The sequence below is a fragment of the Uloborus diversus genome, chromosome 2 (assembly GCF_026930045.1).
Source record: "Uloborus diversus isolate 005 chromosome 2, Udiv.v.3.1, whole genome shotgun sequence".
In the NCBI taxonomy this organism is placed as follows: Eukaryota; Metazoa; Arthropoda; class Arachnida; order Araneae; family Uloboridae; genus Uloborus; species Uloborus diversus.
This window is the reverse complement of record NC_072732.1, coordinates 188,388,687-188,415,143: the sequence shown is the minus strand read 5'-3', so window position 1 is coordinate 188,415,143 and position 26,457 is coordinate 188,388,687. Positions and strand designations below refer to the sequence as shown.

At 34.5% G+C, this 26,457-nt stretch overlaps 1 long non-coding RNA gene across 1 annotated transcript; it reads right to left on the bottom strand.

The window, feature by feature from the left end:
* Positions 1-5,877: 5,877 nt before the first annotated feature.
* LOC129235268 (uncharacterized) lies at positions 5,878-26,255 on the bottom strand. The gene is made up of 3 exons (XR_008581579.1): positions 26,126-26,255; positions 7,167-7,413; positions 5,878-6,007 (listed from the first exon to the last, which is right to left on the bottom strand). It is a non-coding gene; the product is annotated as an uncharacterized LOC129235268 (long non-coding RNA).
* Between the last annotated feature and the right edge of the window lie 202 nt (positions 26,256-26,457).

Sequence of the window (26,457 nt, the reverse complement as noted above, 5' to 3'; positions counted from 1 at the left end):
TTTCAATGCTAACTAAAGTGGTGTTATAATTTGTCAAACACTTGGCGATGTATCGACAAGCTTTTTGCCGCTAAGTTTTGTCACCAACTTGGCGAAAAATTTGGCTTTTTTTTTTAATTTTTAAATTTGGTTTTAATTTGGCCAATGTTGGTGATATTTAAAGAGTTAACCACTGAATCACGTTAAAATTGCCAATAATGGGGAAAAAAATCTGTGTAAAACTTTTTTTGCTTCGGTTCGCAAGAAACTAGGGTGAAAATATTTACTGTTTCCTTGCTTATTCCAAGGCGCTATTATCATTAAATTGGCGTAAAAGGAAGTCATGTGATGCACACATCAGCTCGTTTGTCATTGTAATATAGGTATTGTAAAAGTGGACCTAGAAAAACTATGAATTCACACAAACGAAAAAATAAATAAAACGAAATGTAATTTTGTCTCACTGTTCCCCCAGTCAGTAGGAACAACGAGACACGCATTTTTTGAATTGGGAAATGTTGTTAAAAAATATCTGTGTTTTCAGTAAAACGCAAAACTTATTTCCAGTTTTCATCTGTAGTTTTATGTCTAATTCTTGCTATCATAGCACAAGATAACTGTTAAAGCTACATTATAAGTTAAACACACCAGTAGTGGCCAGTGCTTCAGTGGTACCTTGCCTTAAGCTTTCCTCAGATAAAATGAATTTTAAAAAATTATTGTTTACACTGATATCGATATATTCAGAAGCTTACACAAAGACAAATACAGACGGATCTCGATAACTTGAAGCTGAAAACTCGAATATTCCTTTATCTTGAAATTTTCAGTGGGTCCTAAACTCTTGAGACTGTTGTGGAAACTTCCCATAACTCGGACGTTTTAGCCGGTTCCCTTGGAACTTCGAGTTATCGAGAGTTGACTGTAGTTTGATACAAGCGCTGATCTTGGGAGTGGGATTAGTCGTGATAGTAAGTGAGCAGAGAAAGCTCGGAGGGATATAGTAATCGGGGGTAGTGACCCCCAATTATAGAATATTTTTGCTTTAAAACGTTGATTTTCTTCATTTTTTTCATTATTTTTTTAATTCTCGAAAATTATGCTCCCCTTACTTTTTAAGTGCTTGAGTTGGATTTCTTAAGTCTTAAGTTCCGAAAAAGAGTTACCACTTGACTTAGTCACTTTATACTTTTTTAACAGAATCTTTTCAAATTTTATTCACTTTAAGTCACGTTTTCACAAAAGCCTTTCCTGCTTCCGCATAATTAATAAATTTTATACGAGTATATCCCCGAAGATAGTCTTTTATTTTAACTCGAAGAAAGGTGATTGCTGTTAAACATGCCTTTAGAAGAGCTCTCGTGTTTGAGGTTCTTTCAGAATTTACGTTTAATAGTTGACGTCTAGCCCAGGCCAAGGAATAATCTATTTTCGCCATTCTTAATTAAGCAAATAAGTTCTGTAAAACAATTTTGACTGCAAGCGCACTGCAAGTGCACGGAAAACAACCAGACCCCTAAACCCAGTAGTTTCCTATCTGCGGAGCGCGTCTCCCTATTGAGGCATGGAATAATTGAAAGGAGAGCTCATGCAACTGTTACCAAAATAACATTTTTAATTAAAAACGAATCAAATTGGTGTCAGAAAATAAAAATCAGCAAAACGCAGTAACTGTGTCATTCGAGAGTTTGACCGTTACGGTACAACATTTACCGTTGCGAAGGTAACAGTTTGAGCATCTTACATTAAGAACATGGATATGATTGACACCCGGGATCCGGAGTTGGAGTCGGAGTCCAACTGATTTGGGGTAAGGAGTCGCAGTTGGAGTTGGGAGTCGAGGTCTAAACATGGCCCCACTAGATGGCGCTGACGCTTAACGGGCCTTGACGATTTCGGACTTTTCTGTATTAAACCGATGCAACTACGATCCGCTCATGCATCCACCAATCAATGTCAACGTTTCAAACTTCTTTATTTTTGATTGGACGTCGTCCATTTTGACCGCAAGAGGTGCTGATAGAAACCCCTGCATCCACCAATCACTGGCAACGTAATAGAAACGGGGGCTCCCTGTAGCGCCCTCTTTGTTGCCATGAGTTTCAGTGATTGGCACGGCCTTTAAGAATTAAGAGGGGCCATGGTCTAAACTTCCAAGAGTCGGACTCGGGGTCGTTCATATTCCTTCAAAGTCTGTAACTCTGCCAGTGCTGCGGAGTCGGAGTCGAACTAATTTTAAAATATTTAGGCAAAGGAGTCGGAGTCAAATCCGAATGCTCTAAAATTGTTGGAGCCGGTCATTTTCCCTCCAACTCCTCAGCCCTGATTGACACCTCGGTTTGAGAAATTTTGCACTTAAAAGCAAGCCTGTACTTATCGCATTACTATTGCATTAATATTTCATTAATGTTGTAGTACTTCAAATTTCACAGCATAAAATTGCAGTTTATTTTTCTGTTTTCGTGTACGAGTTGTGGAAGTATTAAAATTATGATTATTCTCATTAAACTATAATAATAAAAAATTAAATGTCTTGTGATTTGGTAAACAAAACTATTTTGAATAAAGTATAATATTTTCTTTCTAGCGCATTAAATAAATTGTTATTTAAGGATAAAATTTATGAAATTACAAAAATTGAAGAGGGCGTAACAATTTTTTTGTAACAAAAGGGGGGCAGGAAATAATAAAGTTTGAAAACCACTGTCCTATCCTATTGTAGAAAAAAACGCTCTTTTACACTTGTTTCTGTAGTAAAATCATCTCACAGTTATAAGACTTTTGGAGAGGTCCTTTAAGCTCTCTTTTTTTCTTTCTAGATCTAAAAGGTAGATTTTTTTCCATCAAATTAGCCTTCAAGTATTTTTTCTTTAGTGGAAAAATCACTGGAATTTCAAGAAGTATTTATTAATTTTACATTTAGCAGTAAATAATCCATTTATTGAAAGTAAAAGTGTCAAAATGTGTATTTCATTTCTTAATTAAGACACAAGATTAAAAAACATTGGACATTTTTTATACAATATGCAGCGGGTTATTGATCAGTATTTATACATCCAGCGAAACAAAAACTTCCAACTCTAACATATTTTTGCAAATTATAATACTTCAAATGCTCAAAATGGGCCTTGCTGTGGTAGCGCTAAGAATTGCCCTACTGAGGGGAAGGGAAGCAAAGACAGACATTTTACTTTACAGATGTTTCCCCACACCCGTCCAGCATTTATTATTTAAAAAAGAAGGAAAAAAAATCAATCCTTCTTGCGTCTAATGAAACGGATATGGATTTTGTATTTTTAACCTATTTCTCCACAAAAATTAAAGTAAAAAATAATCATTTTAACTAAAAAAAATGATAGAAATGCATCTACGGAAGCTTTATTACACAAAAAGAAACTATGAAAAAACAACTATAGGGGAAGGTCGGATAGTATAGGACACCTAAGCCATTTCAATCATAACACTACTTGTTTTTATTTGTAAAGAATTAGTTTTTACACTAAATTATGCTGTACTAAGTTATCTAACATAAATTGTAAACTTTGGTAAAAAAACATGGAGTCATATTTTTTAAACAAATTTTTGTCAAACTCTATTTTTGGCCAATTTTAAATTTTGGAGGGTTGTATCGAACAAAACATTAAAAATGTCGAAATAAAAACAAATAGTTCAGAAATAACATTTTAATGTGCAAAAAAATGAAACGAACAAAGTAGTTGGTTACTTAGAATAGTATACAAGTCTAAAAATGAAAAGCTGTGATCCTTTCACCCAAAGTACTTTTTGGGACTAAATATCTTTTACTAGCTTCTCTATTTGTCATTTTATTAAGTCAAGCTTTTTCAATGGCTTCTTTCATATTTGTTTCTCATCCCATTTATGTCGTGATTTTTCCATTTCAACCTGTTGCACAAAGAAAAACACCATCAGTATTTTATTTTGGTGCCAGTAAATTTGTCCGATACAACCCGAAAACGGTTTGTCCGCTACAACCCGACTGTAAAGCTACCGTTGTTTAACCACCACTAGGTTATTACTGAAGCTAGACACTTTTATAGCTCATAATACTTAGATTAATATACTATCAGTCTAAAGGTATAACAATGAAACAATATAACTTACTCTATGTGTAAATATATGCCACGTAAGTTAAGTTCGTGCACTGCAATTCTCTCAAAAAACAAACAACTAGCTTTGCACACCAGAACAAACGGTTGATTTGAACCAGTATGGCGTCTGTGGCTTTCTTCCCCAATACGGCACACTATGTTGACCCAGTACGTGCTGCCCCTGGCGGCGGAATTAAGAAGCAGTCCTTGTCCGATACTAAACGACCTTCCCCTAATTGAAAATGAAAAATATACTAGGGGAAGTCCACTCATATTGGACTAGAAGTATAAAAGCCATCAAAAAGTTATGAACTGGCATTTAAGTTATAAAACCGAAGCTTCAAAGGCTACGAGGATGAAGTTGCATCTGTCTTCAAATAACACAGCTTGTAAAAATGAAATACATGGCGAGCTCAGTCAATTCCAGCCGAGGACTGCAGTTTCTGCCTTAGTCCTGGCTGTAGGGCGGTAACTTACTGAGCATGAACATAGCTTGTGTTATAACGAGATTTGTGTTTTTCTCCTCTATAATCATATTTCGAATTTATACATCAGTTGAATACTACAAAATCTTGTTAACTGAAATAAATGTTGTTGTGGCATTACAAATTGTACTTAATAAGATTTATGACCCAGTGTTTTTATTCGAGATACACCAGTTGAATCCTACAAAATCTTGTTAACTGAAATAAATGTTGTTGTGGCATTACAAATTGTACTTAATAAGATTTATGACCCAGTGTTTTTATTTGAGATTGTGAATTTTGTTAAGAAGATACAAGTGAAAGAATTAAAAATAAAATGTTTCCTTTATTGAACTAACATTTTTTTCCCACGTTAGACCAGTGGTTCAAATCAAGAATATGAAATTAAACAGCCCCCCCCCCCCCTTTCCAAATAGCAGAGACAAATAATTTACCTCAGTTTGAGCAGAGAATTTAAATTAGCGGCGACGAGTAGTATTACAAATGTGTTGCTAATTTTCTGGAGATTTCATTATGGCAACCAGTAGAAACTTCTATAGGCTCGTTTGTTTGTCAACCGAACAGTAGTGCAGTTGCATGATATTTTGAAAATGAATATTGATGATAATAATTCAGTTTGCAGACATTTCAGCAATTGAAGCAGTGAGAAGCAAAAGGATGCAAATGGACATTTTAAAGTTTTGAGCAAAACGCGTTTAAAGAAAACGTCCTAAGTAGGCTTTCCATGATTTTTCTTTTCTAAATCATGCTATATAGCAGCACCTACCAGGGCTACTAGTACTATCTCTTGCCCTGAAACAGAGGAGAGGTTCACCTGCCATTTGTACTGGTTATGTCCAAATTTTTAATTTTGCCACTTACATCCCTTTGCTTCTCACTGCCTCAATTAATCTTAAGTGTCTTGTATAAAATACATATCGCATGCTTCCTTCAAGCATATTATTCCTAAATTGGACTTGAGTAACTATTTTATATTATCTTTTAAAACAATATTTAAAAAAAGAAACGCCATTTTCATCTTTAGGAAAAATGTGCCTAGCTAAGCCAGTTTCTTATTAAATTCAGTTTATGATGCTCTGCTTTCCATTTTTGTTTTGCTTCACATTTAGCCACACGGGCCTCTTGTTCTTAGAGGTTCCAATGTAGGTTGTATTCCCCGACATAACAGCTTGATCAAGTTTTAAGAATCGGCAAATTATTATTATTTTTTTTTTAAATTTAAACCCTGTCTGAAAATTATATCATAACTTTACAGAAAAGAGCCGCATTAATTCCTTTTAAGTACATTTATTTATAAATATGGACAGAACTATAACAGTCTTTTACAAACTTGAACAGCAATGTTTAACATAATATGTATTCATAAATTAACATTCATTTCTCCCCGCCATCCTGTTTCTGAACTGTTTCGGTACCTTACATGCGTTAGACAATCTGTAAGGGAAAAGAAATACATTAGTGACACAAATTACATGACTTGTTTAGAAATTGTGATTATATTCAATTTAGATTTATAAACTAAAATTGTATTTAATTTAGGCTTAGAAATTGTGGTTGTACTGAATTTACGGTTAGAAATTATGGTTGTATATAATTTTTGCTTAGAAAATATGATTGTACTAAATTTATATTATGAAACATTCTGATGCTAATTATTTCATAACAAAAATTCTTGGGAACAATTTCAGATAAAATACAGAAAATAATTAGTGAACAGCTGCTTTGCTTATGTGACGGTATCCAATCATCTGCGACTGTGTTGCATGATTAAACTGTATGTTGAAGATCTGTTGTATGTCCATTCCGCTTAGGCACTCTCAACTAAATTGAATTCGCAGAGCAATTCCGCATCGGGAGCAGGGATGCGAAGTCACAGTCAGGAGTGGATGGCTTTCTAACTCCAAGAGTCCTCGTCGGTCATTTACCGTCCGAATCTGAAATTCTGCCGAGGCTGCGGATTCAGAGTCGGATTCGAGCTGATTTTGTCATAAATAAGTCAGAATCGGAGCCGAAGACTCTAAAAACCCAGGAGTCACCTTACTTAAAGCAATCAAAGATATCCAAAAACTACGTTTTGGGGACTTCAATGTTGAAAAATCTCAGGCCTAGCTCCAACTCTTTGTAATTTGTGTTCAATTATTACTTTATGTATTACTCTTCCCTCCTCCTCCTCCCTCCTCTTCCGATAATGAACCTCTCCAGGGACTGAAATAGCAACAAATAGAACTAAAATATCAGGCTGAAAATGGCATTAGATTATCAAATAGCGATTAGTATACATACATCTGTACCTAATTTGACGAAGATCACACAACAAGTTGTGCATTTAGTTCTTGAATGACGATAAAAGTTTCAATTTATCTTCATTGGCAGGGTAATGCGACGTGAAATGTTGTTCGTGCTCTAATATCCCCCCCCCCTTCCTCCCGTGATGGAATAAACTTCTCTCACGTAGTTAGTTGAGGATGAATAATTCCCATTGTAATTTGTAATTTCTCGTGTAAAATGTTTCATTTAATGTTATTAAGACTTGGCTTTTATTTATCAATCTGATTCAAAAGAGATTGATTAAAAACTAAGTAAAAATACTTACTCAATCATCTCCTCAAATAATCATACTCCAAACCGTAGCTGGGGACGACTAAATCATAAGACACGGGATTGTGGTACTTGACGAAAGTAGTACTTGGGACACGGTACTTATAACTCAGTGGTGCATATGCCACTGGGGCTACAACTGCAGCTGCAGGGTAAGTATATCCACTAATGTAGGAAGAAGGAACATAGTAGCTTGCGGCACTGATTGTGGCTACCAAGAAGCTGAGGAAGAAGAGTGCTCCCTGCAAAAAAGAAAAAGGAAAGTATATAAAAAATAATATATATATATATATATAAATGAATGTTTGTCTGTATGTCATCCATGAACTCAAAAACTACCCGGCAGATTTGGCTGAAACTTTCACCGTTTGTTATTTTTGGTACTGGGAATGTTTAGAGACCAGTTCGAAAAAAATCCAATCGATAGTTCCTTTTTTATTCCAATTTAAGTCACAATCCATTGGATAAATACGAATAAAATTATCGGCTGCAGAAATTAATTCGCGTGAAAGATCTCATTGATAAGAAGTTAGCAGTTGCCATTTTTCTTGAGCTTGAACAAATAAATTCTTTCTTTATTGTTTTGTGGATTTTCATGCAACAGGGGGATTTAAAACTTTTTCTATTTGATATTTTTAGCGATTGATTGATCTTGCAAACTGCGTGAGTACAAAATTTGAGTTATAGTCACGGCTTCACTTGATACCTGGACCGATTATTATGAAAATTGCTTGTATATATGTATTTTTCCACGTTTAAGGTGCATAATATGCTCATTGAAGCCACTCGCCACCAGGTGGCACTGCAGAGTAGCAACTTCTGCCCCGTTCAACCGATTGTCATGAAAATCAGTATAATGATGTATTTTTTTGTTGGCGTAGCAACGCGCGTCGGGTACAGCTAGTTATATATATATATTTTTTAAAAAACCGACTGTGTAAAAACCCAAAAAAAAAAAATCTAAAGCCCAGTAGTTTAGAATGTTATTAAGCACTACTGAATAACTACACTATTGAAATAGTTTTATAATGCATACAAACATAAGACAAATCATAAATTCAAAAGCAGAATAGAAGGATCAACTGTCGGGGCCCATTCAAATTTTACGGCGTTCCTTGATTGGTAAAAAGTAATTGGCCCCGTCTGTTGATCCTTCTATTCTGCTTTTGAATATACGATTTGTCTTATGTGTGTATCAATTATAAAACTATTTCAATAATGTAGTTACTCAGTAGTACTTAATAGCATTCTAAACTATTGTGCTTATTAATAGTGTCAAGGTCCGCGGATACGGATACGGATTTCAATTTTTTTTTTACCCAATTCAACTATCTAAGTGTTTAATTTTTTTACGGAAGGTATTTTTGCTTCTTCAAAAAATGTCATCTGCGGCGAAAATATACTCAAGACTATGATTTACTCTGTAAAGAAATCTCCGTTAAAATTGAGGGAGAGTTGGAAGGAACGGGTCAACGCTGCATTAATTCTTAAATAGAATGTGATAAATTATTTCTAACTTGTTCGGTAGATGTAGGATACAGGGGCAAGAGTGCAAAGTTGCTACTGGACAGGTTAGAAATATTTTTCGTATTTTATTTCAGCATAAATGCGGCGCTGACCCATTCCACTCCACTTACTCCGACCGACAGAATAACAGAGCCGGGAACACCTTTACAAACAGTAAATAGAGAATTTAGTCTCACTTTTTTTGAAGAATGCCGAGAAAAACCAAAATGAAGAATAACAGAAACCCCAAATCAATAACAGAAACTAATATTAAACTAAAAATTAAAATAAAAAAAACATGCCGACCTGATATTGAGATGGATTTCGCGGGTCAGAACACACATTATTAACAAATATGAACTGACAGCGGATAGAAATTTTTAATCATTGAGCTTTTCTCCTTATCCGACTATGAAATAGCTACCGATCACGAATATAAAGGCTTTGAATTGCATTTAAAATTTCCTTAATATGATATAGCTTTTATTATATATAACTTGGAAATTCCAAACAAATATCAAACGCAGAAAACTTAGTTCTTTGAATTTGGGGCCAATATTATTAACGTACGGGTAAATTTTTACTACCATAATTCTGAAATACGTTAAGTTGGTTTTTATTAATATTTCCGGTAATTCAAGTTCTGCAAAAACGAGACCAAGCTTTCGATCACGTCACCTTTTGAACGAAAAAAGAACTATCAAAATCGGTTCATCTGTTTAGGAGTTACGATGCCATAAATAGAGACACTCTTACACTTTTAAAACGTATTACCCGTTTCTTTTTGGAACGGGGGGTACAAATTGGCTTTTGAAATGATACCTTATAATTTAAATAGGGAATAAAAACTAATTTAAATGGAATTTAAGAGTCTTTTATTCAAATATTTAAGAATTTTTAGAATAGAAAAGATCCGTTTAAAATCCGTCAAAAAAGTAGCGGATACGGATATGGATACGGATCTTTATTTTTTTCCCTCGGATATCCAAGGATACGGATACGGATATCCGGAACATCACTAGTAAAAATGACTATAATAAATAATTCATCACTTATAACAGCAGTAGAACAGACTACAAAAGATCTGCGGGGCGCACGCGAACACTTGGGGGTTTTTTTTTTATAGAAAATTTCAAGTTTCATAAAGAACAAAAATTAATTTATCGTGCATTATGGTTTTTTTTTTAATAACCCGTTGAATTAAATTTAAAACAAAGAACTTGCTAAAGCTAAAGATCACCCCCCCCCTCCCAGAAACCGTAACCTGATATTTTGTATTAATTATCTCTACGCTTCACATTCTTTTCAATATCTAAACACATATTCATGTAAAGTTAAACTATTATTAAGTGGCGCATTAGCTAAAGAAATTGTTCAAACCACATAGTCCTTATTGATAGTGCATTTACAGCATAATTTATGTACTCAATGTAGAGCATTTGTATGAAAAAATGAGATGAAGTTTCGTTATGACAGCATGATACTATGTCTGAAATACAATTACACTAAAAAGAATGAAATATAAAATAGATTTTAAACAAAACTAGAACCGACTTCAAAGATGCTGCTGGAAATCTTTCCAAAATATATAATATAATTTTATTCTTTGAACACAGATGTTTTAAACGGAATTTTCGAAGCACACGCAAAAACGATTGATGAAATCATACGTAATCATAATTCAATTACAAAAATAAAATTTAATGGACCCGGGTTCATCAATAGCATTCGCATATTTGTGTAGCGATAGAAATGTTTCATTCTTGTTAATTGTGAGTACTTTTTCTGAAAAATATAAACGTAATGTGGTTACAAATCATTTGACCTATCGTTTTTCGACGACTTCAAAAATTATGTTTAAAAGTAGTATCGATGGTGTTGAGGAATGAAATTTATTTTTCAGCAACAATTTTTTAACTCGATTCATCTTTTTTTTGACTAAAAACTACATTATTGTTATTACATTTTTAATTTTTCAATTATTTTTATTTTATTTATTTATTTTTTTTTAAAGTTTAGAATAGATATTTTTTCAAAAATTGTCACAATGGGGTCGTTTCCGAAACTTTAAAAGTATTTTTTCTGAAAGAGGAGAAAACATTGGATCGGACCATTTTTTAAACAATTTGGCAAAGTTAAATGTTTAAAAAAATTAATTTTATGTTATCGGCGAGCTTTCATTTTTTACGCTTCTGCACATGACATCACAAGTGATGAAATGCCTTGCACTGATGCCATTAGCGCAGAGCGCAATATTTAATTCGCTTCTTTACTCATATGTAGTGGCAACGATATGGTTGATAGCAAGCGAAAAGCGAAATATTTAATTCGCTTCTGAATTATCATAACGTGGAAACGCGGTAGGCAGCAAGCGTAAGCACTCAGTGCGCCAGTGGAGACGCGCCAAAGTATGGTAAATATTTGATCTTGTGTTCATTTTGAAAGAGACAAAGCAACGGGTGCTTAAAATTGCAATGAAACACTTTTATTCCTGAGATTTTCAATTTTCTGTTTTTGAAAAAGCAGTTTTAAAAAAATAATTCGAAATTATTATTATTATATTTTTTTTAATGAGGAAAAAGATACCAATGTGGGACAAATGATATGCTTTTTTTATTTTTAGTGACAAAATAAAACTTAAGTCTTTGAGAGTTCATGATAAAATTGTTTGCAAAAGTAAAAATAAATAAACGTGATTTACTAAACTTTTGCTTGCTTAAATTTCCTAATGACGGGATTATTTTAGATTTGAGAAGATTTTTTTTTTTTCCTCCATGTTTACAGAACAAAAGAGTATCTTTAATTGCAGAAAAGAATGAGTGTTTGTTATTATTTATTTACTTTTTATCCGTGCTGAAAGTTAATTGTAAGAATCAAATCAATGATCTCACAAAAAGATAAATCCTCACATCCAATAAAAATTTAACTTACCAGTACTTTCATGATGAACAGTTGTTTACAAACTGAGCTTAATAAATAAACACGAACAAAATGCAATCCGAAACTGTATTAATGTCTTCACGATCTAACTCGGTTTTTATATAGCAAATCGTAAACCTTGAACGAACAACAAGCGTCAAAATGATGAACAACCCGAGTCCAAACTTTTGCAATATCGGCTGTTGCAAGACTCAGCGCCAAAGTCTACGAATGGTAACTGTATTTGAAGAAGGATATCTTGCTTGTAAATTCAGGAATTGACATCAAAACCCTTCATTGTCATTCGCAGGTGATCTTTTTGTCGAAATAATGAGATGACACCCTGGAGGATTGAAGGCAATGTAGTATTCCACGCATGAGTCTGCGGTTTGGGAAAGGTTGACTCTGTAAAACTAGAAATACTAATAAATTAAGTTTTTAAGTCATGGCCGCAATGAAGGGTGTAGGAAACTGAGACCCTTTGAGATACAATAATTACTAAAATAATCGCCTCCCCATTGTCACCGCTAAAAAGAAGTTAGATACCATTTAGTGTACAAAAAGCAGTGACTGTGGGTAGGGGCACCCCGATGGGAGGACACGGCAGGTCACTGTGACCTCCCAAAAATGTCTTTAATTGGTATGTTTTGTCTGACGATTCGGCAAAGTTTGGAGTTCCAGTCGGCCAAACTTTTCATCATTTGGCGAAATTTGAAGTTCCATATTGCTAATTGAGAATTTCTGCCCTCCCAAAGTTCAAAGCGAGCTTGAATGAAAAGCTTTGGACGCGTAACTGGAGAATAGCGGATTCGATGCCCGCGGGTCGAAAATCCTCCGTGTACGCTAATGGTGAGTGGGGTACCTTAAATCTGTCGTGGTCACAAAGGGCTCCAAGTTCGCAGCACAAATGAACACCTCTGATGATGATGGATAATGGTTTGCTGTGCTCCTGCTTTGGATCAAAAAATAGAACTGTTTTCAGTGCCCCATTCAGCAGGTTAATTTATATATGCTGGAATCCTGTGCCCCTTTTTCCATTCAAAAATTGCTTTGCTTGGTCTCTCCTTCAATTTTTGAATAGTATATTTTTAATAATGCAATCCTAAAGCTGCAAACAGACTACGAAAACAATATTATGTTTATAAAATCAGTTTTATGTACCAAAACATATCAATTATTATTGAATTATAATCTGAATGTTAATTACATTTAACAACTCATAAAAAATTACAGAAAATAGATGTTTAAAATACCACAAAAGTGAATAGTGATATAATGTTAATGCAATGCATGGGCTTGAATTTGAGCTCATATTTCCTGAAACCATGTGTTGCTGAAACAAGGACGGATACAAGGAAAGGGGCGATCGCCCCTCCCTTGAGAGACCCCGCACCGGCAAATTTTCCGAGTTAAAGACTTTAAACGCAAATGTAGGCCATATTTGACGACACAAAGGAATAAAATAGAGTTCTAATTCGAATCTCCTTCTCTGAAATTTTTCAGAATTGAAGTTTCAAAGGTACAACATCAGACGATTTTTGGCGATGTTAGTAGAAAGGAGATTTGCCCCGGTAGATAAAAATGTTGTCCTCCCCCCCCCCAAAAAAAAAACATGTTTTAATTAAATACGTAGTAAGTTAAAAAATCAACTGCCCCCTCCTCTTGAAAAACTTTTGGATCTGTCCTTGTGTTGAAAATTGAAAATGTATCGATGTTTTTAGAATGGGCTCTCAGACCCAAAAACAGTGATACTTCTTCCTGAAATCGATTTGATTGATTGATATATATATATATATATTTAAAGTGTATATCGTAAATGATATGGTTGTGAGGTTGTGGCAAATTTAAATTTCCGGGAAAAGGATTTCCCAGATTTCTGCCATTGCAATATTTTCCCAGTTTCATCCTTTAATCAGAACTCCCCAAAATCAGTTTTTTTTTTTTTTTTTTTGAGCAATCACGATTGCTTATTGCTTTCATTTGACTGTTTCGATGTGCTATCATTTTATTTTCCCACCAGCACCCTCTGCAGCATCACCGTCGACCGGCTCCTCACGGTGCTGCTCCTCTAGCGAAAACCGTCTCCAGGTTGCGTCAATATCCTACACTTACACGCATACATACACGCACGTACAAACAAACACATACATACACATACACAAACACATACACACACTTAAACACATACATGCACACACACACGCATACATACAAACACCTACACATACATACAGACACCTACACATACACACACAACTACCCACACACTCATGCCTGCACACAGACACAAACACATATGCCTACACACACATACACTTTCCCCACCACACACAAACACTCATACACACAACTACCTACACACTCATACCTGCACACAGACACAAATGCACATGCCTACACACACATACATATACCCCCTACACACAAACACGCATACCCCTCCCCCTACACGCATAAACACACGCCTACATACACACACACACACTCGTGATTGCGAAAAACATAATTTGAATGCAAGAGGTCAAAATTCTTTTTTTTTTCTTTTTTTTTGTGGGGGGGGGGTATTTTTTCTTTTGGGGGAAGAGGGCACCTGTTTTGGGGGGAGTTTTGGTGGTTATTTTGGGGGGATGCGCCCTTGCTCTTAGAGGGGAGGAACACCCCTTTTATGGATGAATAATCGTATTAGCGAGGATCTCATTTAAACGAAGGAACTCGTGCGAAATGAACACAGCTTTTAGTTGTTTACTTTACTTTCGAAGTTTCGTTTTCCACGTAACCTCAGAAACTTGACAAAACGTGACGAGGAACAGCTATGTGATGACATGAAGGATGAACTCTCTTGACCTGTTTTGGCTCGAAGTAGAATAATCTGGCTTCGTTGAAGACATCTCATTCATTAACGGTTTAAATGCAGCTGTCGTCTTTGAAAATCTCTTTTTTTTTTAAACTTCATTATGATGAAAACTTTGATTGTTGTTTTTCTCTTTTATGCGAGTAGTTAAAACAGTAAAGGAGGATTACAAGAAAATCAGTCATTTCAAAGCTTTCGGGAGGGTGGAGGGTTAAAGGGTAAAAATTTGGTGTATATTACATAGCAAAAATCAACCAAAAAAAAAAAAAACTCATATATAAAGGTAGTTTAGCAGAAAAGTATTATTTTGCATCCCAAATTCTTCAACTTTTCATAAGGGGTGCAGTTTGGCATATTTTAGAAACACAAGTTATGTAATATTTCTGTTTAACTGCAAAAGTTCATAAAACATTTTCGTTAATTTAATGAATATTGCGGGTTTAACTAGCAAACTTGACAAAAAGTCACTATGCAATTTTTTTCATACTATATAGTTTTCTATAATTTTGATTCATAAATCGATTAATTAACTAATCTTTAACTATCATCTGAAATTAAAATAAATGTACTAAAAGGTAAAGCATTGAAAAGTTTTAAAAATACTCTTCTAATTTTTCTAATGAGTCCTCTAATTAAGTTTATGAAATTAAAGTTCCCTAGTTTAAAAATCAGCCATCTAAAATATTAGAAATAATGCTTTTCGTATCCATTTTATCCTCTGTCTATCATTATCAACCACATGTTTATAACTTTTTGCGCTGGATGGTAATGACTTTTGTACGTATTTCACCTGACAAGGTATAAAATACGGCTACCCTCGTTAAAAGTTTCCACAGTTTGAATAAAGGTTCACTGAATCTAAGCATAGAAAGAACAAAATTGTACAATAATGTTAAAAGTAACTCATTGCGAGTAGGGATGATATTGGCAGCAGGGGCGTGCACAGGGGGAGGGGGGAGAAGGCACACTTGTTGGCTTGTGCCGGAGTCAGAAGGGGGCCCGAGATTTTAAAATGACGGGTGTACTTTATGTAGGGATGTAGGAGTGAACAATGTAGAGGGGGGCTGTAAAAGTCAATTGTGACGGGCCCCAAAATTTCTGTGCACGCCTCTGAATGGCAGCTGTATCCCCCCCCCCTTTACTATGATATTAAATACACCTAATAAGGCAGCATATTTCATTATAGTCGTATTTTCCTACTTTTGGTTCCATAGGCTGATTTAGAACTGAGGGAAGGGGGGGGGAGGCAGTTTTTTTCCTTGAGCAAAATTTGTTGTAATTCATTAACAACAAGAAGTTCCACAAAGAACTAAACTAGCCTACTTACTTTCCCGCATATTATTTTCGACTAAGGAAAACTTTAATTGCTTTCAAGAGTAATTAAAAATAATAGGCTTATTAAAATAAATACGTCAAATAAAAAGAATGTGCGTCACGGGACACTCGGCAGAAGTGATAACGTTCATAGGATTAAATTATTATCATTACTTAATCCTATGAAAGTAACAATTGGCTTATGGTAGCTATAATAGGTAACGAAATTTTTGCACTGTATGTTATCTAAAAATCTTGCAAAGATTGCATCAAGTACAGTTCCTTGACTTGTAGTGGCTTCTTCTGGCTTATTAATCATTTGTAATTGTAATTTGGATTGCAGAAATGATACTAAATTTTTAGCTCGATCAGAAGCAAAATTAACATTGAAATCTCCGGTTCAAATTAAAGCAGAACTTTCTTGTGTATAATTTAAAAGCTGTTTATGAATAAATTGAATATTACTTGAAATACTTTTATTTGGAGATATATATCGGGTAAGTGCAAAAGCTCGTGCGGAGTTTGTGAAAGAAAGTCATACAGTGATTAGGCAAGTAAAACTCTTTATTCAATCAATGATATATCCTCCATCGTTGTATATAATCATCTTCCAACCAGGGGCGTAGATAATGGGGGGGGGACAACCCCCCCCCCCTCCGAAACGTTAGTCTCAAAAAAAAAAGAGAAAAAGAAGAGGGAAGAGAAAGAAAGAAAAAGAAAAAAAATCAAAACGACTTTTTTCTGAGTAACAAAGGTCAAAAATTCACTTCGCTCCCCCCTCCCTAATGCCATTGAAAATCTGCTCCATGTGTGACCCTCAAGCATAAAGACGTCTCCCTCTGCTGCGAATTTTTTGATATTTGAGTGAAATTTGACACTTCGCTTTAGAAATGAGATTGATTTGTTAAATCCACGTATATGCAGCCTTTCTTTGTCATTGATTCTGCAAATTGTTAAATATATTTAATTGAATGAGCCGCGCAGTGGGAATATTGCATACAGTCGAATCTGTACATTTCGAATTTCACATTAAAGAAAAAAAATCGAGATAAAGAGTTTTGAAATACGGGGGCTTAAGAAACTTTTTATAGAAATTTGAAATATGAAAAATAATGGTGAAAATTTGAAATCGATACTAAAGACAATATGGGGCTCTTGATTAAAATTCCTCTTTATTAGTTTTGTTAGGTATTTATTCTATTATTACATTATTAAATGCTTTATTGCGAGTTTAAGGAATCATTTTGACAGTAAAAGAAACGTTAAGCATATCTTTTTCAAGAAAAAGTCTTATTGCTTTTTGGTCCCTGATTTTTTTTTTTTTTTTTTTGATTCACTATTTATCTTCTTGAGGTTAGCAATTGCAGCATTGCAGCAAATCTAACTTGGCCAGTATTCTACGATTTTCCTTTTTTCATCAATTGAAAAAAACTTATACTTTCTTTTCACTCCTATCATTTCGGTTTTCAAAGGAATCGCAATTTTAAGAAAGAGAGCAACCAAAGAACAGTACTAATCCAGATAACAGCGAAATGGCTTTTAACTTGAAGGACCTTTAACCATGAACTTGAAATGTTCCACTTACATATGTCAAGCCTGTGAATTTCACCCCTTTACTATCTTCTTCCAAGAAAGTGCGCGAAACGACTGTCCTTTGGTTAATCTTCCTGGAAAGCCTATTCGTGGAACGCATTTCTAACTTTTTTCCACTGCCTCCTCGGCTCTTGAAGACAATTCCTCTGTTTCTGAGTTGAAGAAAATGTTTTTGTTTGCTGCTTTAAAGATCATTGGGTTTCGAACCCAAAAATGATAGCATAACCAGAATTCGAGACGATAGAGGTTTTTGTTGGTCTGGTCTACCTGTGTGTCATAGGTCATAGACAAAACGACCTTTGCTAACCAGTATCCATTGCAATCACATTGATTTTTCTGCCAGTATTTACTGCGTTTTTTTTTTTTGGAAACGTACAGTCTGTTTAAAATAGTACATTCTAAGTGAAAGTTGTTGCATAATGAAGCGAGAAAAACCGATAACAAGCATTTTTCAATCCAAAGAAAAAAATTAAAATGACGAAAACGATTGCTCTAAAAAGAGAAAGTTAACGTCGTGTGAAGAAAACGAAGTACAGTCTGCAAAGCAGCATTATTCCCATCGGACCCTTCTGAAGGTAATTTTATTTTAATTCAAAAGAAAAACTGCATAGCAAAACATGAATAAAATGTTTAAAAACGAAATGAATCTAGATTATATCTATTAGCTTGGTTCGGATTAAAAAGTAGAAAATAAAAAAGACTTCTGTTTATAATACCCGAAATTGCTGTTGCTCTCTCAAAAAGATATTTATGTAAATTCTAAAGCAGCTAATAAAATTAAAAATAAAGACTTGAAAGGAGAACTGATGGTATGATGTTGAGCGAATAACTTTCTACCGCCAATATTTCTTCCCTAACTTTTTTATTCAAATTTTATTAACTGCTTTAGAATTAGTATAAATGTAAATACATAAAAAGCAACATCTAAATATAACGATATGAAAAGCAATTTCATATTTTGCGGGTTATAATTCAAGAAGTCTTTTTTTATTTTGTTTCATACTTTTAGTGCAAACCAAGTTAGTAAAAATAGTCTTTATAGTCTGACCATCGATGAGATTGAAAGTCAAACATACAGTTTACAGGCGGAAATGGAAGTATCTATTAGTTTTCAGGGATGCCAGCTTTTGTAGATGTGTGTTAGCCTCTAAATTAAAGCAGTCACACTGAAATGAACGGAACACGCTCATTAGATATTTGATTTCCCCCTGATTTGGAAAGACTGGTTTTGACAAGACGTTGCTAGAAAATTTCACTTTAAATTAAATGGAGGGAAAAGAAAAAAAAAGTTGAATTTTCCACAACATTAAAAAAATAAAAAATTCTTTGCTTTTGTTTTGTTTGACACAAGAATTGGAATTGGGGCACCCCATTCCAAAGTATGTAAGATTCACCTCTCTCTTATTTTTTAATACTAAAAAAATTTACATATATGTACATACATACATACATACATACATATATATATATATATATATATATATATATATATATATATATATATATATATATATATATATATATATATACGTATATAGAAAAGAAGACCCCCCCCCCGAAAGTCGGGTCTAGCTACGCCTCTGCTTCCAACGTTCTGGCAGCATACGGATGCCCCGATTATAAAAACTGCGTGGTTTAGATTCGAAGAACGAAGACACGACGTTTTGTAAGGCATTCAAAGGGTCAAGTTTTTTTTTTTCCATTTAAATGATTTTGCAATGACCGGAATAAGTGATAATCCGATGGTGCGATATCAGGAGAATATGGTGGATGAGTTAGGACATCCCATTTTAGGCTGTTCAGTTTGCGTAGCGTCTGTCTTGAAACGTGTGGTCTATCGTTATCTTGATGAAAGACTACGCCTTTGCGATTTGACAAACTCGGACGTTTCTGTTTGATTTCTCGGGTCAGATTAGTCAATTGACGACAGTACTTGTCCGAATCAATCGTTTGGCCGGCGGGGAGAAACTCAAAATAAATTATACCCTTGCAATCCCACCAAACACAGAGCATCACCTTCATCGGGTGCAAACTGGCCTTTGCCATTGCGTCACCATGTTCACCGGCCTGGTTCCATGTGCGTTTGCACTGACCATTGTTGTACAGTACCCATTTTTCATCGCCCGTCACTAATCGATTCAAAAACGGCTCGTTTTTGAGCCGCTCGAGTAAAGATACGGCAGCAGAAATTCGCTGGATTTTGTTGCTCTCGGCCAACAAATGGGGCACCCATATATCGAGCTTTAAATCAAATCCATTTTTTTAAACGCCGAAAAGCAGTTGATCGGTCAACGTTAAGTGCTGTAGCAACTTTCTCTGTTGAAATTCGGGGAGTATTCTGAACTAAAGAACGCAAAACGTCGCCATCAATGTCGGAAGATCGACCTGAGCATGGCTCGTCTTCCAGCTTAAAATCTCCGCAACGAAATTTGCAAACCATTTTTCCACAGTTCGTTTAGCTGGTGCTTGATCTTGATATACGTCTTGAATGTTTTTTACGGCTGCTGCAACGTTTATTCCCTTCCGAAACTCGTAAAACATAACGTGCCGTAAATGCACTTTATCAACACTCATTTTAAAAGTAATCTTTCTCGAAGCAGTTTGTATCTGCACAAATTATTTTGATTGGAGTGAAAGCTGCACACGTTACCTTTCCTATCTGACTTACGTAGATACTGGTATTAATGACAACACGTTACGCCCGTTCTTACGCCATCTATTGCAACTCCGCACGAACTTTTGCACTCACCCAATATATGTTGACAATAATAATTTCTTCAATTCAAAATTTAGAGCATTCAAAATTGCTCTAAATGATAAATAATTTTATTGTTTGATCACCATTCAGACTACTTTTAAACATAAGTTTTGATGTCGGCGTAAAAACAATAGATTAAATAACGCGTCGTTTCTAAATATTTCGTTTATGAGAAAAAGCACTCAAACTTACGAAACATTTTAAATTTTACTCTATGATAAAAAAATTAAATGTTTATTTATTATTTTTGTTTTCTCGGTCGTCCCCTACCCTCGCATTGCGGAGTCTTCGGGGATGTACCGTATTACCCCGCATTAGCTGACATGCCGGAAAAAAGCGAGGTTGACCAGCGTGCCGGGAAATTCGAATTTCCGGGCATGCCGGATAATTCAAGGTTGATTTTGAAATCACACAAAAGTAAATTTTCCCCTCTGTTTCAACCACAAAGCAAACTCTACAAGGAAAAATAATAATGAATTCTCAAAGTAATCTCCTTTTCAAAAACGAATCAATAAATTTCAGATCGTCGAGATGCACAAAATTCGTGGTAGTTTGATGATGCGTTATCTTACTATATTTAATAAATATTTGTTAAAAATTAAACTGTTTATTAATACTAATAAACTGATCTGTACTGCCGGGTTAAGCCCAAAAATGGATAATCTGCAGCTGAGCTCAAAATGAGAAATCTGAAATCACTTTTTAAATTTTTATACTTCCATGTATTTTATATAGATGCCACTTTTTCGGGAATTTTATTTTAATATTTCCCATTCACAAATATTCATAAAACAATGTATTTAGGTAGTATATGTTACAAAGAACCACCTAGTGAAAGTAATTTGGATAAAAAGTGTAGATACGAATTATACTTATGTGGTTAGCACCCCAGAATAGAACTTATATTATTATTTTTTAAAGTTGAATATATATTTGTTATAGTATTAAATTATGAGATTTTTTTTAACCATGTTTTTTCCGGCATGCTGGAAAGGACCAGGAAAGGGTTGTTGAAAATCTGGTGACCCCCATATTTTGCGGCATACCGGCAAATGCGGGGAAATTTGGTAGTTCGTTCTAATTATGTATACCTTTTCACAGTTCAAAACCCTAAATGAAGCGAGATATTTTTTGTATAACTGTTCGCAAAAATGTTTTTGTTTTGAAAATAAATTTAAACATTTAATACTGTTTTAAAATGTTAATTGTAAATAAATGTTATCACCATAAACAAACCACAAGGTTAAGCTTAGATCTGAAACGAAAAATTGGCGTATTATTACGACCAGGTTAGGATCTATATTTTACCGCCCCCTCCCCCACGGTTAGGAGCCCCAGGGACCCTAACCGCACACTTTATTGGATCCCTCCCCCAAAATAATTAGCATTTTAACGAGTGATTGTTTTAAAGTTAAAGTCAGTTTAGATTTCATTCTGTAATGCACAAATTAAACGTTTATTTGTTCTTTTTTGTTTTCGTGGTCGTCCCCAACCCCTGCGTTGCGGAGTCTGCGGGGATGAAGTTCGTTTAAAATGTGTACACCTTACCGCAGTTCAAAACCCTAAATGAAGCGAGATATTTTTAGTATAACTAATCGCAAAAATGTTTTTGTTTTGAAAATAAAATTAAAGATTAAATGCTGTTTTGAATATGTATTGTTTACAATGTTATTGGTGTTATATTGTATTGTTAAACTCACTTTTCGTTAGGAGATTGCGTTATGTTGCGACGATCATCTATCGTCTGTTAGTTTCATTACTTTTTCTACTATCACTTAACGCTTAAAGCTGACCCAAAGAGTAAAGAAACAGAATTTCCCCGAGCATGCACGCTTCTGTCGTATGCGCGAACGAAAGGAATGGCAGACGAGAGTTGCGCCGTTACGCGCTATGTCACAAATCGGTTTACCCTCCCATAAGAAGTTATCACTTCAAAAAAAAAAAAAAAAAAACGCTTGTTTTTCCTCTGTTGACAAAAAATAATTCGCAATTCTAATAAACTATAGGTGGCGCTGCAGCCACTGTTTAATGGCGGATGAAAAAAGTAAAACAAACAAATGCCGTAACTTATAACTTGCTTGGACGCTTTGTGAATGACAGTAATTTTTCATCGTGTTTGTGGGAAGCTTTCTTTTCTATTCTTCTGAAATTACATTACACCACAAACTGTCTGAAGCCTGTAATTTACCCCAAAGAAAACACGTGGAATGGAATGTTTTACCTTTTTTGGTAGTATTGTGAAACACCGAAAGGTAATTCGAGCTCTGGAGTTGCGAATGAAAAAAAGAAAAGAATGAATTTATTTTTTCAAAAATGAATAACAATAAAATGTCAACTTAAAGAAATAATATTCCTTATCAAAAAAGAAAAAATCGTCTGCGCTTATCTTTTAAAACATAAAGGACTTTGAATTTCTCTGCCAAAAACTGTTTAAAACTGTAGAGAATAAAAACTAATCATTATATGAAATAATTATTTCACAGTAAAAACTATGGCTGCGGAGTCGGAGTCAATCTACTTTGGGGTAAAGAGTCAGAGTCCGGAGGCAAAGATTTTTGATTCAAGTACTCGGAGTCTTAATCGGAAACTCTCTCTCAAAGTCCGCAGCTCTGTCAATGTTTGCGGGGACGGAGTCGGACCTATTTTGGGGTAAAGAAGTTGGAATCGGACTTATTTTGGGATAAAGGAGTCGGTCATTTTCCTTCCGTGTCTAAATGTTTACCAAAGCTACGGAGCGAGTGTCGGAGTCGGGGAGTCGGAGTCCGACTAATTTTTGGGTACATGAATCGGAGTCCGAGTCAACGTCTCTAAAATTCTCGGAGTCGGAGTCGGAAGATGGTCATCAAGAGCTATTTGCAAAAAAATGTGTTTGAAGAAATTTCGTCTTTGAGTTCAGAATCTACATTGACTTTTAGTTCCCTCGTAGGCGCTAATGTTAAGGGATTTGAACTATTTAAAATCAAACAGTTAATGGTTAAAATCGAAAAGAGATTTTTTATTCATGTTCTTCATCAAGATCTTTTTCTAACAAAGTTTGTTTGAAGCAAATTCACCTCTAAGTTTCGGATTTATATTTGAACGTGAATTTCCCCGTGGGTGCTAAGTTTTTTTGAACTGTTAAAAATTGAACGAAAAACTGTTCAACTCAAAAAGTGAAATGTGGGAATGACATGTCCTTGCCGAGATCTTTCGAACAAAAAAAAGTTGGTTCGAATAGTTAGATTTTAACAGTATCTAGAAAATAAGTAAAAGGATATTTTCCCTCTATGTAAAAAAATTTGCTAAGTAAATTGGTTTAAATCAGGAAGTAAAATGTACTTCTTGATTTGAAGCCAATTGAACATTTATCGCGTTTAACAAGCTAGAAGTTCGACTTCAGTTTAGACACACACACAATTTATGAAAGCATCATCTATCAAGATTTTAATCTAAATCAAGGGCCGAGCAACTCCTGATCCAGTCCCCAAAGTTATTGATTTGTGATGGCAACTTAAATGATCTTGTGGCTATGACAGGTCAGTCCCCCGGTGACGGAGGTACCTTCAACGTTACAGTAACAAATCAAAGAGCCCAGGGTCAAACCAATTGGGCATCCATTCTCCAGCTCCCCATAAATACTTCCACATGAGAGATATTGTAACAATATTTTTCAACATTGATTTATTTAAAGACATTATGTTACGTACATCTATAACAACTATGCACTTTATAGAGAAAACACAACAATGACTTTACAGTTTTGAACCTTTCTCTTAGAACTCATACCATAATTTATCTTTCCTTCATCACTATGCCAAATGGGGTCGTTTCCAAAAGTTTAAAAATATTTTTTTCTGAAAGAGCATGCTTAAAAACATAGGATCTGACCATTTTTAAATAATTTATTTACGTTTAATATTTATAAAAAAAAATTACTTAAATCGGTGCTCTTTCATCATTTAACGCTTTTGCCGATGACATCACAAATGATGAAATGCCATTCACACTGCAAAATATTTAATTCGCATCTTTACTCACGTGTATTAGCAACGATATGGTTGATAGCAAGCATAGAGCGCAACATTTAATACGCTTCTTGATTCTCATAACGTGGAAACATGGTAGAAAGATGCGGCAAAAGTGCATCATTTGTGACGTCATCAAGACCACACCTTATTTGAAAAATCGGATATTTTAAAAAATTAATTTAAAAAAAACTGTTGGGAAAATGAAAGTATTTTCTGGGTCCTTTTTTTTTTTTTTTTTGCTCATTCTATCCATTTCAATGACTAAAAGTAGTACTTTTGACGGAAGGAAACCACCCCATTCTGCATGTCATGGTCTCAGGCTATCATCGTATATATATCATCCTCTGTTTTGTTTTCTTTTCTTTTTTGTCATCTGCATCAGAATTTTATCTTTTAAACCGCTGTTTGTTTCAAATAGCTAATTTTCACATCCTTCAAAGAAAAAAAGGTTTCTCAAGGTTGTGAGACTTTGAGTCATATTTTCAGAAAACATTTTGCTGTTGTTTTCATTCTGAAGTTGCAAGCAAAATTTCCATATCATTTCGTCTAACAGATTTTGTGATCTCGCGATAGCATAGCAATGACTCAAAAGCAAGAAGGTCAATGCTCAAGAAAGAGAAGATTAGAAAAAATAAAACGAATATTTTTGACCCAAACCGTACGTTTGAAAATATCATCAGAATAAAATTGTACTTTAAAGTTTTTTTTTTTTTTTTTTGATATTTTATCTATACTTATAATATAAAGCTGAAGAGTTTGTTTGTTTGATCGCGCTAATGTCAGGAACTACTGGTTCGAATTGAAAAATTATTTTTCGTTGAATATTCCATTTATTGAGGAAGGCTATCGGCTATATAACATCACGCTATGACTCATAGGAGTGGAGCAGCAATAAATTCAAGTTAAATCAATAATAATCGTGTTGCATTTTTTGTTGCATTAATAGTTCGAACTTTTTTTGCCCCAATAACCTAGTCGGTAAAACACTCGGCCAGCAACCCTAGGGTCTCGAGTTCGAACCCGGCTGCAGGCGGGAAGATTTTCAGCATTTATTTACACGGCTGATTTAAAAATTAATTAATTTATAAATCAAGGATTTTCAATTATTTTCATTATTATTATTTTATTATTATTTTTTTCCTTATTTAACGGAAAACATATTTGTGGATAAGGATGTGTTTTTACTATATTATATATATATATATATATATATATATATATATATATATATATATATATATATATATATATATATATATATATATATATATATATATATATATATATAAAATAAAGAAAACAAAATTTCAAATATTAAACAAATTGTAAAGAATTAATGATGATAAAAAGGAAAATTGCAAGCAGCTATTAAATAGGAAAAGATAAAGTATGAATCCAGAGCTCATCAGCCCTGGAGGATTCATTATTTATGGTCAAAAGACCAAAAATTTAACTATGAACTAGAAGAGAATGTTTAAGCTCCAGTACATGCAATATAGAGTAACATTGGGCAAAAGCACCACTTGCTAAACTAAAAACAATAAACTGGAGCTCAAACCTAAAACTAAAAGCAGGGGTTTTCGCCTCGACTAATTATACAAATATAAATACAAATACAAATGTGACGACCAGCAACAGGCTCTGGGCCCAGCTAGGCTGGTCCTAGTCAATTAATTAGTCCCCAATGAAGATCAATGGCCCTCTTAAAGCTATCCACTCCCTTGCTCATTACCGCCTCTTCCGGTAAGCTATTCCAAGTGCCCACGACCCTGCTAAAGTAGTAGTTTTTCCTGATTTCCAAGTTAGCCTGAGATTTAAATAGCTTAAAACAATGACCCCTTGTCCTGCTTTCCCCGCAAAAATTTAATCCATTTACATCTTTCATTTTGATAAATTTAAATAACTGAATCATGTCCCCTCTGACTCTCCTTTGCTAAATTAGGAAAACAAGTTCCGATAATTAGCCATCCACGGGACAGTACCTGCCTATAACAAAATTATCTTACCTTGAAATCCATATAAACAGAGCCAAATCCGAAGTTCAACCTGATAGAAATCCTTTCCAGTTGTCAACGTAAAAACAAAAATAAAATCATATCAAGATTAATCCAGAGACATACCCGTCGCCTGTTTCCCACGTGTAAAAATTCATCCACTCCGGTGATTCATATTCTATTCTATTCTATTCAAGAGTCACAACTGACTTCAACTGTATTTATGTCGAGGTCTGCATACTAGTGCCTTGCCTCCATTATTTTATATACCGATAGATGGCAGCACCATCACCGGATCGAACAGTTAATGAGAATTTAGAACTAGTCCAAGAGCTAATAGCTAC